The 16,020-nt window shown below is 43.2% G+C and overlaps 1 protein-coding gene across 1 annotated transcript in view; it reads left to right on the top strand.

Moving 5' to 3' along the window:
• The window catches only part of CDKAL1 (CDK5 regulatory subunit associated protein 1 like 1), a 759,164-nt gene extending 743,918 nt beyond the window's left edge, over positions 1-15,246 (top strand). The window contains exon 17 of the mRNA XM_063632136.1: positions 14,054-15,246. The gene's annotated coding sequence lies outside the window, so the exon portion shown is untranslated. The remainder of the gene's footprint in view (positions 1-14,053) is intronic.
• Positions 15,247-16,020: the final 774 nt, after the last annotated feature.

Below are 16,020 nucleotides of genomic sequence, written 5' to 3'. Positions count from 1 at the left end.
GACCACCCACTTGAATGATGACACTCTCACACCAAAAATGACCTCATGCTGGCAACTCCCTATTGATCTTTACTGTCCTGCCAGCCTATCTCCGGCCTTTTGACAGGAAGTGATGGTGGAAGAGCTGTCTCCTCCCAGCACCAGCACCAAGCAGTGTCAAGCAGGTCTGCCACATTGGCATTTGTCTGAGTTGGGCTCAAGTGGCGAGATAGCTTTGTTCTGGGAATACCCCAGTGTGCAGTACATTTAGAGAGAGACATTCCTGCTTCATGTTTAAATTGGGGATTGAAGCTGGTTTAAATGAATGTTTTTAAAACCCCAAGGGGAAGGTGGAAGTATTTTTAAAGAGATGCTGGGCTGTCCCCTATTAGTTTCCTAGGACTGCCATACATATCACCCCCAACTGTGGGGCTTCAACAAGAAAACAATGGATTGTCTCTCAGTTCTAGAGGCCAGAAGTCTGAAATCAAGGTGTTGGCAGAGCTGTGCCCTCTGAAGTCTCTAGGGGAAAAAATCTTCCATCCCTCTCCCAGCGTCTGGTGGCTCCAGGCATTTTTTGGCCTGGAGCTGCAGACCTGCAGTTTTTGCCTCTGTCTTCACATCACCTTCCTCCCTGTGTGTCTGAGTCTCTCAAATCTCCCTCTGCCTTTCTTTTATAAGGACACCTGTCATTGGATTTAGGGCTCACTGACCATCCAGGATGATCTCAGCCTTAATTACACCTGCAAAAATCCTTTTTCCAAATAAGATCATATTCACAAGTTCTGGTGGTCAGGACTTGGGCGTATCCTTTTGGGGGCAGCTAGTCAACCCGCTACTACTTATGGTAATGTTTCAACCAACGTGGTGGAAAATGGGCTAAAACCTTTTTGGAGTGGTATTGGTTCTGTTCTGCATTTCCGTGTCCTCCAGGCCCCAGACCTGTCCAGCCAAGGCCCAGAAACCCAGGCACCAAGTCCCATCCCTCCCTTTCTCTCCTCCCCAATCTCTCACTGTCCCCCACCCGACTCTCCCTCCCAAAGCTGAAAATACCCTTTTAAGCACATGAACCTGGAGAAGTTAAGCATTTTGTGCATGCAAGTGAGCAGAGGGAGGGCTGGAGCTGGAGTTCCTGATCCCTAATCCAGTGTCCTCTCTGAAAGAGTTATTCTAGCGTCGAATCGTTAGGTTAGAAAGTGTGGAGAGAAGAGCTTTGGAATTAGAACATGAAGCTTCCCGCACTCCTGGCAGCATTGACAGGCTGTTTCCAAAGAAACCTATCAGCCTGTCAACGTTCCCACAGCCCCTCTTACCTTCCCGGTGTCACAAGCACCACAATGTGCAGACAAATATGCTTCTCACAACCTCCTCAGCCAATAGCTATCCAGGCAGTGTTTCATGTCTCCTGTCCAAAGCGTATGATGGCAGCGACTTCCAAGCAGCTGCGCCACGGCACTGGCTCTGTGAACTATGCTGTCAATTTTTATTTTAATCTTCCTTTATTCACAGTTTGATTTCATTTAGGATTGGCCTCACTTCCTGTTCAAATCCCAGGCCTGTGGCCCCACTCTCACTGGCAGAACTACCTAGTCGTCACTACAAAGAGAGAACTCTGCCCTAGACTCTCGTAGAGGAGTATGGCTTTGTGTTAACGCAGTCTTCCTGGGCAGCTCTCAGTCCTAAAGCAGAAGTCAAGAGACAGCGACAAGGAATTCCATCTTTGCTTTCTGTTGCTTGGAGCTACGCTGATTTGGAAATATTTTTTTTTTCTTTCCCATATCTGGTTTGCTTTCTCATGTACGTGAGAAGTAGGAATAAATACACCATGAGCAGATCTCTGAAATGATCACCTCCTTGAAAATATTTGAAAAGGGAGATTAATAAAGCATTCTGAATCTGCCCTTGGGCTGCTTATCAAGTCAGAAAATGCATTTTTTGGTAAAGGACTCCTCTCAGGTCGAATGTGAAGGCTGGAAGCTGATCTTTTCAGCAAACACAAAATGGAAATCTAGTATAGAAAACAGAAGTGGGGCCAGAGAAGCCCACTGGCCTTCATTTGCAGCGTGGCATCCCAGGGTGACCAGCAGGAGGAGGTCAGCCTCAGCAGGGAGGGGCCGTGAGTGGCTTTCTGTCTGGCTGCCTCAAGGGAACACCCCTGAGAGCTGTGGCTGTTGCACTTACATTCTCTGCTTTATTTGATGTAAACCCACCCTAAATGTCTGCCTCTTTGCAAAGCTCATCTACAGTTGTTTGTTTCTTTGTTGAGACAGGATTTCACTCTATTGCCCAGGCTGGAGTGCAGTGGTGTGAACATGGCTCACTACAGCCTTGACCTCCCAGGCTCAGGTGATCCTCCTGCCTCAGCTTCCTGAGATTAATGGCATGCACCACCACACCCAGCTAGTTTTTCTATTTTTTGTAGAGACAGGGTCTCGCTGTGTTGCCCAGGCTTGTCTTGAACTCATAGACTCAAGCCATCCGCCTGCCTTGGCCTCCCAAAGTGCTAGGATTATAGGCGTGAGCCACTGTGCTGGGACTTTTTTGTTTTTTTAAACCAGAGAGATTAAAGCCCCTCACAAAGCAGATACAATCCTGAGGATAAATTTGCACTGATTTCAAGCCCAGGGCTCAGGAATAGCCAGGAGATAATGTGAGTTATATATGCACCAAGTAGCAAAGGCCATGAAAGACAGCAGGGGTTGGAACTAACCAAGTAGGAAACGTAGCCAGGAGCAAGGTGCAAAAGCAAAAATGGTGTTCCCATCTTCTTGGCTTTCCAATGGGGCTGGAAGTCATAGTGTGCTCCATCTAAGACTAGAATTTATATCAGATAGACTCTAAGACAATGACATGCAGATTTTTGAATTTCCCACACTTTTCAAGATCAAATACTATCTTTTCCTATACCTTTCCAGGTTTTCCTCACCATTTGCTCCAAATCAACGGCTCCTTCATTTTGTACACCCATGAACAGGACTCTGTCCCTCTTTGAGGCACACGGGAATGATGAAATTGAAACAAATTAAGACATTTTTGAAAGTTCAGACATACCTAGTATGATTCAAAGCCAGTGATCCAAACCAGTGATTCTGACACCATGGCCAGTGTTTTCTCTCTGTTTGGGGGGAGGATAAATAAGTATTTTAAGTACACAGAGTTTGAATTGCCAACACGACACCCATTTGGAGATCTGTAGTGGGAGGGGAACAGTGAGTCAAGAAGTAGAGAAAAGTCTAGGCTAGAAATGTTCATTCAGGAGTCATTTGGTTGAAAGTCGTGAGATTGATGAGAATGTTCAGGGAGAGAGTATCAAGGGAAGCACAGAAACCTGATGATAAACCTGAAGGAATTCCCCAATTTGGGTGTCGAAGGATAAAATGTAAGCAAATAGAAGGGGTAGTCAGAGAGGTGGGAAGAGAACCAGAAAAGACTGGTGCCATAGAAACCAAGAGAGTTGTAAGTAAGAGGCAGTAGTCAAGAGGATTTAATTGGAATTACTGGTTTGCAGGAGATCAGATCCAAAAAATGTCTTTTTTCTTTTTTTAAGTTAAATAAGCAATTGACCTTAGAGATCTTCAGTCTAGGCCTCTTTTCTGAGTTTCTGAGTGTTATATTTGTGTATCAATGTGCTTACTTGACATCCCAAAGGTACCTCAAATCATATATTCTTTCTTTCTCTCTCTCTTTTTTTTAGGCACCAAAGTGGCCAGCAAAGCAAATCATATATTCTAATGTCCTGAACTTGCATCTTCCTCTCTTTACTCCACCCCTCAAATGTGGTGATCCTCTATGGCCGCTATTTTAGTCAATGTTTCTATTCTGTTATCCAAGAGTAGCCCTTGGCCACACCCTCTTCCTTACCTACTGTATACAATTCAACATCTTCCTAGCTGCAAGGGAGGCTGGGAAATTGGCTGGCATTGGCTTGGACTGGGACTTGGCAAATGTTTTCTGTAAAGGGCCAAATAGTAAATATTGTAGGCTTTGCAGGCCCTATGGTCTCTGTCACAACTACTAAAATATGCCCTTGTGGTGCAAAAGCAGCTACAGAAAATGAGTAAATGAATGGGCACATCTATATTCCAATAAAACTTTGTTTATAATACCAAGAAGTGGGCTGGATTTGACCCAGGGGTAATTTGCCAACTTGTGCCAACAAAACATGGCCTGTTCTGAAGAGCTGGGCACATCATATTTCCAAACAAAGTCATGATTCTGTAAACTAAAAGCCAGAGGGTACTGACTGTTGGTGGGTATTCACAGTGTCTGCCACCCTGGTCAGTAGGATTTACTTCTCTGGGATGGGAACTGCCCCTCCCTCCCTATAACAACTATCTATCAACTATTGGAGGTTTTTGTTGAATTATGGAAACTCTACTTTTGTGTGTGTGTGTGTGCACATGCATGCACGTGTGTGTTTATGTGTTTAAGATAGGGTCTAGCTCTGTCTAGGCTGGAGTGAAGTGACACGATCACGGCTCACCATAGCTTTGACCTCCTGGGCTCAAGCAATCCTTCCACCTCAGCCTCTTGAGTAGCTAGGACCACTGGCACACACAACCATGCCAGTCTAATTTTGGGGGGTTTTTAGTAGAGCTAGTAGAGACAAGGTCTTGTTATGTTGTTGCCCAGGCTGGTCTTGAACTCCTGAGCTCAAAGCAGTCATCCTGCCTCAGCCTCCTAAAGTGCTGGGATTACACGTGTGAGCCACTGTGCCTGGCCTACTTTTTTTTGGTTTTGTTTTGTTTTTTGTTTTTTTGTTTTGAGACAGAATCTCGCTCTATTGCCCAGGCTGGAGTGCAGTGGCATGATCTCAGCTCACTGCAACCTCCGCCTCCCAGGTTCAAGTGATTCTCCTGCCTCAGCCTCCCAAGTAGCTGGGACTACAGGCACGCTCTGCCACATCCAGTTAATTTTTGTATTTTTAGTAGAGATGGGGTTTCACCATGTTAGCCAGGCTGGTCTGGAGCTCCTGACCTCGGGTGATCCTCCACCTCGGCCTCCCAAAGTGCTGGGATTACAGGCATGAGCCACTGCTCCCAGCCTACTTTTGGTTTTTGATAAAGGATACAGTTGAATGTTTTTTTCTTCTTCTAGCTATTGCTGGTTAAAGACTTAGTCGTTCTGACCAGTGACTTTGGAAAAGGGCCCCACTAATTCTACCAATCACTAAATTATCCAATTTCTCAACTGATGCTCTGGCTCTAGAAACTTGATGGAAGGAAAAGTAAGACTGAAATAGCTGGAGGGAGCTGTGAGGCCAGAGCACCTGCGCTGGGGTGTATGTTAATTTGTTTGGAAATATTTATCTATGCATACATAGATGGTACACTTGATGAGTAACTATATTTGTGCTGCACTTACATGCTTTTTCTCCGCCGTTAATGCAATCAGTGCACATTATAGAGGCATGAATATGCAAATGTTGAATAAAGCTTGAATTTTTAAATTAAAAAAGCTAAATCAGGGGAATTATAAGCACCCAATTTAACATTTTAAATATGAAATGAAATGTTCTCCTTCATTCCCATTCATTGCCAACAAAAATTCATGGATTTTGTTGATATTCAGCAAGGAACTTGATTATTTTATCCCGATCTGTTTTTAAAGGAGTTGGCTTGGGTGTCGGTGAGATCAAGACAAGTGGAGGTTGGGGGAGAAGTGTAAGTCTGGAGGAAAATGTCTAAAGAACGACTTTTTTTCCTGTCCTGTTTGATGTCGTTGCCGCACGAAGCAGCTTATTGCTTGTGTACTTGCAAAGGGTATCAGCATATAAATACTCAGCTGGGAATTAAATTTCCGAAAAGAAGCATTTTTCCCACTCAATTTTCTCTTAATTCAGAAAAATTACTTTTAAATTGATGTAGCATAGCAGCTTATAACAGTTACATTTTTCTCCCCCAGGAATAAATGTAGGCTTCTCTCCGCTCCCTTTTCAACCTGGTAAACAAACCCTCTCTCTTCAGGCTTGACTTTCCGAAGAGGAAAACAAGCCTCTGTACTGGTTTGGGATTAAAGAGTCTGCACTGCAATCGGTTGATTATTTATTAAATATTTCCTCATGTGGAAATCAGTACTGTCCATAATTAAATTACGAAGACTCATGCCAGGCCTTTTGGAGTTTAGAATCTTCTATGGTCTAAGCAGCTGGGTGAACTTGGCCTAGTGGCTGGTCATGATATCAGTAGTAATTGTACCTTATAATTATGAGGCACTTTATTCAAAGTACTTCTGCCTGTGTGTCCTGGTTTAGTTTGAAACCTACCTCTGGGCCTCAGGGGAAGAATGGATTAGGCCACCTCTAAAGTCCCCTATGGAGCTACTGCTGTGAGTTCTTTTTTTTTTTTTTTGAAGTCTTGCTCTGTCGCCCAGGCTGGAGTGCAGTGGTGTGATCTTGGCTTACTGCAACCTCTGCCTCCCAGGTTCAGCCTCCGAGTAGCTGGGGCTATAGGCACACGCTGCCAGGCCCAGCTAATTTTTTTGTGGGTTTTAGTAGAGACAGGGTTTCACCATGTTGCCCGGGCTGGTTGCGAACTCCTGAGCTCAGGCAATCCGCTCGCCTTGGCCTCCCAAAGTGCTGGGATTACAGGCGTGAGCCACCACGCTCAGCCTGCTGTGAGTTCTATAAGGTATTTAAGTGGAGAAAAAGGGAGAGCGCTAGACTAATGATAATGACATCAGATTTAAGTTTAATTTATATACTAGTGTGAACAAGTAGTAGGAAATCCTGTGTGCAGTGAGAAAACCAATGCTTGATCCCTGCTTCCCAATAAGCATTAGTATTTATAAAGCTTTGCACTTTGGCTTCCTGGACTGGTCATTTTATAAAGGAAATTCCTCCTACAGTTTATCTTATCGTCAGTATTTTACACCAAGTATTACTCTCAAAGCTCAAAGCATGCAATCTGAAATTCTTTGGAGAACTTTTTCCATTGTTGTAGGAAGTCTGAAGTCCTTCCTGCTACAATGGAAGAAGAAAGAAGTGCTCAAGAAGTGACTGAAACACCTAAATTAGCATTAAATTCATAGCTACAGAAAAACCATGTCTTTCTATTCTCTTCTCTGAGACAGAGGGCTGGCAAAATGTTATTTTGTAATACCCAGTTTCAACTAAATGTTGCTTTTATTTAAACCCAAGTGAGAGAAAACATATTATTTTATTTTATTTTATTTATTTATTTTTGAGATGGAGTCTCGCTCTGTGGCCCAGGCTGGAGTGCAGTGGCACAATCTCGGCTCACTGCAACCTCCATCTCCAGGGTTCAAGCAATTCTCCTGTCTCAGCCTCCCGAGTAGTTGGGATTACAGGTGCCCACCACCATGCCCAGCTAATTTTTGTATTTTTAGTAAAGACGAGGTTTCGCCATGTTGGTCAGGCTGGTCTAGAATTCCTGCCCTCAGGTGATCTGCCCAACTCGGACTCCCAAAGTGCTGGGATTACAGGCGTGAGCCACCGCACCTGGCCAAAAAAGTTTTTTAATGTTTTATTTTGAAATAATTTTAGATTGCAGAAAAGTTTCAAAAATAATAGTTTGCTTATATCCTAGTTTCTACTGATATTAACGTCTTAACATTACCACAGTACATTTGTCAAATTTAAGAAATCAAAATTGACTAAAGTCCAGACTGTATTCAGATTTCATCAGTTTTAGGAGAATATTTTTAAGTCCTAAATATCTGAGTGTATGTAGAGGATTCAGCTCGGCTGTTTCAAACTCTGTGAAACTGAGCTTATGGGATCAATCATATTATTGAATCACAGAATGGTATATAAGGAAAGAATTTTAGAGCCCATATAGTTAGTGCTACTTTTAAAAGAAATCCTCAGTTTTATAAAGGAGGTGAATAAGTCCTTTGAGGAACCTGAAATTATTCAGGGCCAACATAACTTTAGTATTCTCTGCCCAAACAACTCTGAATAGTGGTGGCTTCGGTCTTGGCTGCCCTTTTCTTGTTGAGAAAGAATCCTTGTATGCACAAACACATTCATCCAGCATTGAAATGAAAACATCTCTTACATTGTCATGCGCAGAAACATCCCAATACTCACAGTCCTTTTAACCTACAAAAGGAGGAATTCTGTGGTATCGGCCGCTGCAGAACAGAAAGGTGGAGTTTGTGAAGAGGGCGCGATAAGGTCTACTTCCAACTTTAAACACAACAACGGTGAAATGAGTCATGCTAAAACTCTTTGGGTTTCCTGGGAGAGGCATTTCATTAGGGCCGTCTGTGTGGATATGGGTTAATCCCAGGTACTTGTAAGGTGGTGTGATTCTGCATATCAACACAGCAAGGAGCACAGGAGACACTCTGTCAACATGCATAACCATTAGTCCATCTACAGCTGATGCCTTTGAGTCATCTTATTGAGAATCAGGGCAACCCGAATAAATTTCTCCCTAGCAGTACAGATGGATACCAGGAAACCAAGCAGATGCATTGTAGCTAATCAGGCAGAGGCACAGCAGGGTAACTAGAAGCTAAGATTCGCATGCCTTCAAGAACCTTAATTAAAGAGCTCAGTGCCTCCTTTTGTTTTATCTGTTGCCAGTGTTTTGTCTCCTATTGTGACAGGTTTTTTTTGTTTGTTTGTTTTTTGTTTTTTTCAAGTAACCGTCAATTTGCTGTGATAATCTAATGAGGAGACAGAACAGTCCTATCTATGTATGTGAAAGAGTAGGGATGGTTATGGCTGCCCAAGAGTTAAAGAGCCGCTGCTCCTGCAGCTGCAAACCAACCTTACAAGAGCCAACCAGAAGGGAGGCAGGGGAGAGGGCGGGAGGAATCCAGGATACCGCAAGCCTCATCTCACATTGTCTTCTGCAATCACCAATAAAAACCCAAAACCAAATGTCTTTAAGGAAGAGAGAGCTAAGTTATTGAGCAAGCTCTTAACAGCAGGCAAGTAGAAAAGGCATCTGCAGATTTGTGCTTCACGCCCCAGTAATAAATACAGTGTTGAGAGAAGAAATCTGTCCAAGCAAACTCACAGGGATGGGGACAGACTCTGCTATCAGTCTCCTCTGATGCGCAAAGGTTGTTGGCTGGGCCCGATGCCCTTCCATGTGAGCTGGGAGGGGTGACCAGGGTGAGAAGATACCAAAGCCCATAAATAACTAGACTTCCTGTAGTTGAGGGATTAACCCCACAGCAGTTCAAGAGAAGCCAAGGAAAAACTGGTCCCTGCAGAATATTACAAACATATCTCCGTGCAGAATTTCAGTTTTGCAAGATGGAAAGAGTTTTATGGACGGATGGTGATGATGGTTGTACAACCATGTGAACACATGTAATGCCACTTAACTGTATGCTTGAAAATTGGTGAAGATGGTCAATTTTATGTTAATGTGTATTTTACCACAATTTTTAAAAAGTATCTAGTATCTCCACACGGTGTCTGGATTAAAGGGGTAAATGTGTCGCTCCTCAGAGCAAGTTCCTTGTGGGCAGGAATAACTATTTATTTGCCTTTCTCTCTCTAGTTCTGGGAATAGTCCTTGGCACATGGTACTCTGCTCAATAAAAGAGCATAGTTATCTGCTCTGTTTCTTGGGCTTAGTTTTGTGGATGCTTCTAAATGACACAATCTCACATGTGTGGCTGCAAGGCAATGGAAAGAGGCATTGCATCCTAACAATTTGCATGTCAATGTAGTTGGGTAGTCTTGGAAAGAACGTTGAATTATAAATCAGAAGCCCTGAGTTCTATTTGTAGTCCATGTTTTCAATTCAAAAGTTCATTGGCCAAGACATTTAAATTCAAAAGTTCATCGGCCAACTCTCTGGCCCAGTTTCTCAGGACAATCCTGTTTGATGGTGTACTCATGGGCTAGACAAGCTGCTATAGGCTGTGTTGCCCCTTTACATCTTCATCATACTTAAATCTAGATAAATTCATATTTTTAGATGACAGCCTCCTGCCCCTCCCTCTGTCATCCCCCCAAAGCAGTGAACTACAATCGCAGAGATTAAAGAGACCAGAGGTGTCCAGAAATGAAGATACCTAGTTTGGGCAATGGGCCTAGGTGTGAGATCAGCCCTATTTTAAAATCCAATAATTCAGTGCCCCAACTGTTCAGAAGAGCTGTGCTCACTCACACATCACTAAGAGTGTGCAATCACAGTGGTGCAGGCTCAGTGACCTCATTCACTCATCCTGCAGGGCCTGCTTGACTTGCAACTCTCTGCTCCTTTCCCCCGGCTCTCGGGCCATCTGGCTTCATATTTTGGATCGTGATATTGATCTCAGGTCCGCCATGTTGTGGTGACCCATTGGACTCCTCCCTGCATGATTCTCTGTAGAACACAATAGATCCAAAATGGTGATAAAAATGAGTCTTGACATGTGTGAGTTGATGCCTGGTGTTTAGTCAATTACAATTAGTAAGTTATTAAGTCAGGCCAGAAATAGAAGCATAGATTGGTTTTATTGTAATCTCAAATCTCACAAAAGACCAGCAGACAAACTATGAGGATTTCTGCAGCCCACATTTGGAGAAGCCCACCATGCATTTTCTTCTAAAAGTGCTGGGATATCACTTTTGAGATTTTGCAGAGTGTGACTTCCGATGAAAAGAGACTTTGGAAGAAGCCGTTCCATGGCTCCCTTCTCTTCATTTGCTAGTAGGTTTTTCTTTAAAGTATACATCTTTCAAAAGGACAAAATGCTTTTTTATCATTAGCTTAGTTCCTTGTGAACCAGGGTATGGGACTCATAAAAGAAATGACATCATATATGAATGAAGATTGACTCCATTTTAAATCAAACTGGTTGAAGGCACCCTGATTTCCTTGAAAGTAAATCTTGAAACATATCCTTCTCCGTTCTTGACTTTTTGACCTATATTGCAGATCTGGAATCCTGAGTGGAAAGCATGAGTGTAGATCGGTCATTTTGACTGGAGATATCAGTTGGCTGGCCTGGAGACCCCTTAGGTTCTGGAAACCTTTGGCCTACAGCTCATGTGTTAATTTAGGTTTGTCATGCAAATATTCCTGTACTCTCAAACTATGTCAGATTTGCCAAAGTGCACTTTGGGCATCTGAGTGCAGAGTTGTTATACCCTGTACACACTATTGCATATGTATCTCTAAAAGGCTGATGGTTTGCTTAATGATTCTCAGTAGAACACCTTGGAGAAATATACCCCTATATATGCTCGTCAATCCTCCACTGGTATTGATAATGTTGGTTGGGATTTGTGTTCATCATCTACTAGTGACTCAGCATTTGAGGCTAAATGAGAGTATGCTGAATTTGCTCCAAGGACATAGTAGAAAAGTGTGGAGTTTAAGGAGCTGGTGTATAGCCCTTGCATTTTTTGTTTCTTATCCTTATGATTCAGCCAAAGACAAAAATTGAAATTTCACTGGTTGGGTGCTGACCATCAGCCTGGAAGCTGGGGAAAACTGCACGGAAGGAAGAGGTCACAGCTCATTTCTGAGAATATAAATGTAAATGGCAGAGAAGGAAGTTAATAAGTGAGTGACAGAAACAAGTGAACACATCCACAATCAACGATCTTCCCATTGTATGGCTTAGAGATCACCTTTAAATGAGCAGACTGATTTAGGGGGCATTTTACCTGCTTCTAGGGTACCCCTGCTACAGTTTTCCATTTGAAACCCATGCCTATTTGAATCAATTTTTTTTTCTAATTTATCAGATGAAGTTGGTTAGTTTAGTCAGATTTTAGCCACACATACTCCAAACTAGTGAATGATTTTACTGTTCACTCTTTTAGGCCTCGGGATGCAGTTCACAGAATTTTAGAAAACCCAGAGGTGATGGAGTGAGGAACAAGCTGATGATATGTGTCCCATGACTCCTCCCTCTCTACCCCACCCGCATCTCCCACATGTACTCTGCCCTTCAGAAGTGTGTGGTGTGACAAGGAATATTAATGTGACCACTGAAATGGAATGAATAGAATCTAGGTGGGGCACAGCCCTCTGGCCCCTCTGGCCCTTCCCACTGCCTGTCTCCACCCCACTTTCATGCTTATCTCACCCCTCCCAACCAGTCACAACCCAGCCTCTTGGGAAATCAAGACCTTGGAAGCTTATTATGTGACCATGTCCTCAGGCTTCTGGTCCTTTAGCTCTTCTCTTTCCTGATTGATTGGAAAGCCTTTCTCCACTTATCACCAGAGCTTTGTCACTGCTCCCTCCCCCTTTTACAGATAGCTCTGGGATGCATCAGAACCTAACTGTCCTTGTCAGCCTTCCTTTGAACCTTTGTAAGGACAGCACAGTGCGGAGTTGTTTTAAGAATTTCCTATATGCATTGCAGAAGGGGTTTGGGAAACCCAGGATGGGGCTGATTAGGGGGACGGGCGTGGTACTTGCCTTCCCCTTATATACGTGGCCTGTGATATTTGTGATGTTGAGATTGCCTTAGGTGATTGTGTGAGAACTTTTCCTTGTAATAACTGTGTTCTGTTTCTCTTCCCAGACCTCATCTCATGAACAAAATTCCCATTTCTAAACATCTCCTTTATAAATATCCTGAACTCAATGGTCTCTTAAGAGTTTCTGGGTATTTAACAGAATCTCAAGGGGCCAGACAGTGGGTTAACTATTAGAACTACTTAAGTAGTTAGGGTTCTGAAATGGAATGACCTGGATGCCTCGAGAGGCAGTGAGTCTCCCCGTGGCAGGAGAATTTAAAGCAGAAACTGGTGAGGACGCTGTGGAGGAGACAGAAGTGTCTACTAGGTACAGGTGGCACAGGTGGCAGGCAGCCTCTGAGATGGCACCCAATGACCCCACTTCCTAGTATTCATGCCCTTATGGAATCCTTTCCTCTGAAGTGTGAGTTGCATCTAATGACCTTCTCTAAGTGAATAGACAGTGATGGGATATGACGTCTGAGCCTAGTTTGCATACGAGTGTAACTTCTGTTTTGCTCTCATTCTCTCTCTTGTCCTTTCCTTTGCTTACTTGATGAAGCTGTCAGAAGTGTTCAAACCAGAGTGACTCCATTTTGAGTGAGGGCTAGGAAAAATGAGGCTGGGACTTGCCGGGCTGCATTCCCTGAAAGTCAGGCATTCAGAGCTTCTAGATGTTTACAGTTAAGGGAACAGATTGATAATGTTTACTAAACAGACCCAGACTTGGGAGTGTCCTAATATCCTGATATCTTGAGAATGAAGGCATTCTAATTTTGCTCTAAAGATAATAATATTAATTCTTGCAAAATGAGTAATTAAGAAAATTAATCCTTTGTCACAAACTCTTGTAGTAGAACACATCTCCCAATAATCTTTTTTTATCCTATATACACAAACATTGTACCTAGGGTGGACGCATTCCTCCTCTTACTTTTGGGAACACCCTACTCTGTCTATGGAGTAGCTGTTCTTTCTCTACTTTACTTTTTTTTTTTTTCTTTTTTTTGAGATGGAGTCTTGCTCTGTTGCCCAGGCTGGAGTGCAGTGGCATGATCTCAGCTCACTGCAACCTCTGTCTCGTGGGTTCAAGAGATTCTCCTGCCTCAGCCTCCCAAGTAGCTGAGATTACAGGTGCCGGCCACCACACCCAGCTAATTTTTTTTTTTTTTTTTTTTTTTTTTTTCAGTAGAGGCAGGGTTTCACCATGTTGGCCAGGCTGGTTTTAAATTCCTGATCTCAAGTGATCTGGCCACCTCGTCCTCCCAAAGTGCTAGGATTACAGGTGTGGCCTGGCCACTACTTTACTTTCTTTTTTTTTTTTTTTTTTTTTTTGAGACGGAGTCTTGCTCTGTTGCCCAGGCTAGAGTGCAGTGGTGTGATCTCGGCTCACTGCAAGCTCTGCCCCCCAAGTTCACACCATTCTCCTGCCTCAGCCTCCCGAGTAGCTGAGACTACAGGTACCCGCCACCATGCCCAGCTAATTTTTTGTATTTTTAGTAGAGACGGGGTTTCACCATGTTAGCCAGGATGGTCAATCTCCTGACCTCATGATCCACCCACCCTGGCCTCCCAAAGTGCTGGGATTACAGGTGTGAGCCACCATGCCCAGCCCTACTTTACTTTCTTAATAAACTTGCTTTTGCTCTGCACTGCAGACTTGCCCTGAATTCTTTCTTGTTCTAGATCCAAGAACCCTCTCTTGGGGTCTAGATCAGGACCCCTTTTCTGTAACAAAGCCAGCCACCATATTGCAAGCCGCCATTTGGAGAGGCTGTCATGACAAGGAACAGAGGGAGGTCTCTGGCCATCAACCTGTGAGGAACTGAGACCCTCAATCCAACAGCCTAGGAGGATCTACTTCTGTCAACAATCTCTTGAGTGAGCCGAGGAGCAGATCCTTCCCCAGTCAAGCCTTCAGATGACCATGGCCCCTGTGATCTCACCAAGATTGCAACCTGTGAGAGACCTTAAAGCAGTGGACCCAGCTAAGTCACACCCAGATTCCTGACCCACAGAAACTGTGAGATGATAAATGCTGTTTCAAGCCACAAAGTATTGGGGTAATTTGTTATGTAGCAATAGATAATTAATCTAGCATGTTGACTAGTTGACCTCTGGTATCCCTCCCACATTTAGGATTTTATGAGTTTTCAGGGATTAAAAATGATATTGGAAGGTATTGACTCTATTGATGTCCAAACCATTCTTTCTTTTTATTTCTCTTTTCTTCTAAGTTCAATAAATAGTTGTGCTTCTCTGTGGGGTTCATTTTTTGTTGTATTCAGGCATGTCAGCTAGCTGAAGCCTTATTGTGCTGGCTGGAGAAAGTGAACTAATTCAGGCAAGGATCTTTGAAAACCCTAGGAAGTCCACCAAGGAAAAGGAAGATACCATCTGGTTGCTAATGCAGTGTGCTTTGCATGTGAAATAAGAGCGATGGCAGCTCAAATAAGCAATTCCAGTGGCATTGATTGCTCTGGGTCTGAGCAGTTTTTTCTAATCTACCCTATTATTTTTACCTTTAGTTCAGGGCCCATCAGTGCTGGTTCTGAATGGTTCCCTCAGTCATCAATTTGAGGAGCTGTCACAATTGCTTTCTGCATAGATATATTTGTGACTTAAATGCTCTTGGTTCAATAAAAGAATTATAGTGCTTTACTGTGACTTGAGGAAGCCCAGGCAGGCTTTGCCACCACAGTTCTGAAGATCTATTACTCTGCCAGACTGGCCCACTTAGTTAATGTTTTGTATTAAGATTTCTAGTCTTCATTCCGAGAAACAGAGAGGCAAGTGACTTGCTAATGCTTGTTGCTGGAAGAAATAAAAGATGTAGTCTGAAATCTAAACGATTTAAATAAAAGAAAAATTTCTGCACGGTGAACCAAATTGCCCTTCTTTCCTCACCAGGCACACAGGCCCACTTCACAATGCTTGAGCAACGGTGTATTTTAAACCAATGAAATGGTCTAGAAGACAGGCCCTAAGGAGTTCAACCGTGTGAAAAAATTGTCTTGTGCTCTCAGCATATCAAGTACCTAGAATACATTAGGAACAAGCACAACTGCCTGTTTCTGTCTCTAAATAGTATTCCGATTGTAAATTGTGACTAGCAGTTTATCTTAGGTGCAGCTTTGGAGGTGGAGGTGGAGAGAGAATGAGAAAATTGAGGGGATTGTGTGATCCGTGGTGGGAGTACAGCTGCCACCTTTAATATCTTGTCCCAGTGTCCTGGTGTCCTGGGTGGTTTCGGCCATTGAGTGTGTGCTTAGCACAGTGGTTCTTATATTCCACTTACATACACATTTCCATCTGCAAAGATTGTCACAAAGTAGTTTATTATATATTTCCTGTAACATATCAGAGAAGATAGATTCAAGAATGTAGTTGAGGAAACGGACACCCAGAGTTTAGATCCTTCCTTTAAAAACTTGTGGTAAATGCATATAACATAAAGTTTACCATGTTAGCCATCTTAAGGTGTGTGATTTAGTGATATTAAGTATGTTTACAGTGTTGTGCAACCATTGCCACTATCTAGTTTCAGAACTTTTCATTATCCCCAGAGGAAACGTACATCCATTAAGCAGCCACTCCCGCTTCCTTCTATCCCCAGCCCCTGGCAACCACTAATCTGCTTTGTCTCTCTGGAT

The sequence above is a fragment of the Symphalangus syndactylus genome, chromosome 23 (genome assembly GCF_028878055.3).
Source record: "Symphalangus syndactylus isolate Jambi chromosome 23, NHGRI_mSymSyn1-v2.1_pri, whole genome shotgun sequence".
Classification (NCBI taxonomy): domain Eukaryota; kingdom Metazoa; phylum Chordata; class Mammalia; order Primates; family Hylobatidae; genus Symphalangus; species Symphalangus syndactylus.
The sequence above is the reverse complement of the archived record's forward strand: the minus strand, read 5'-3'. Positions and strand labels throughout refer to the sequence as shown.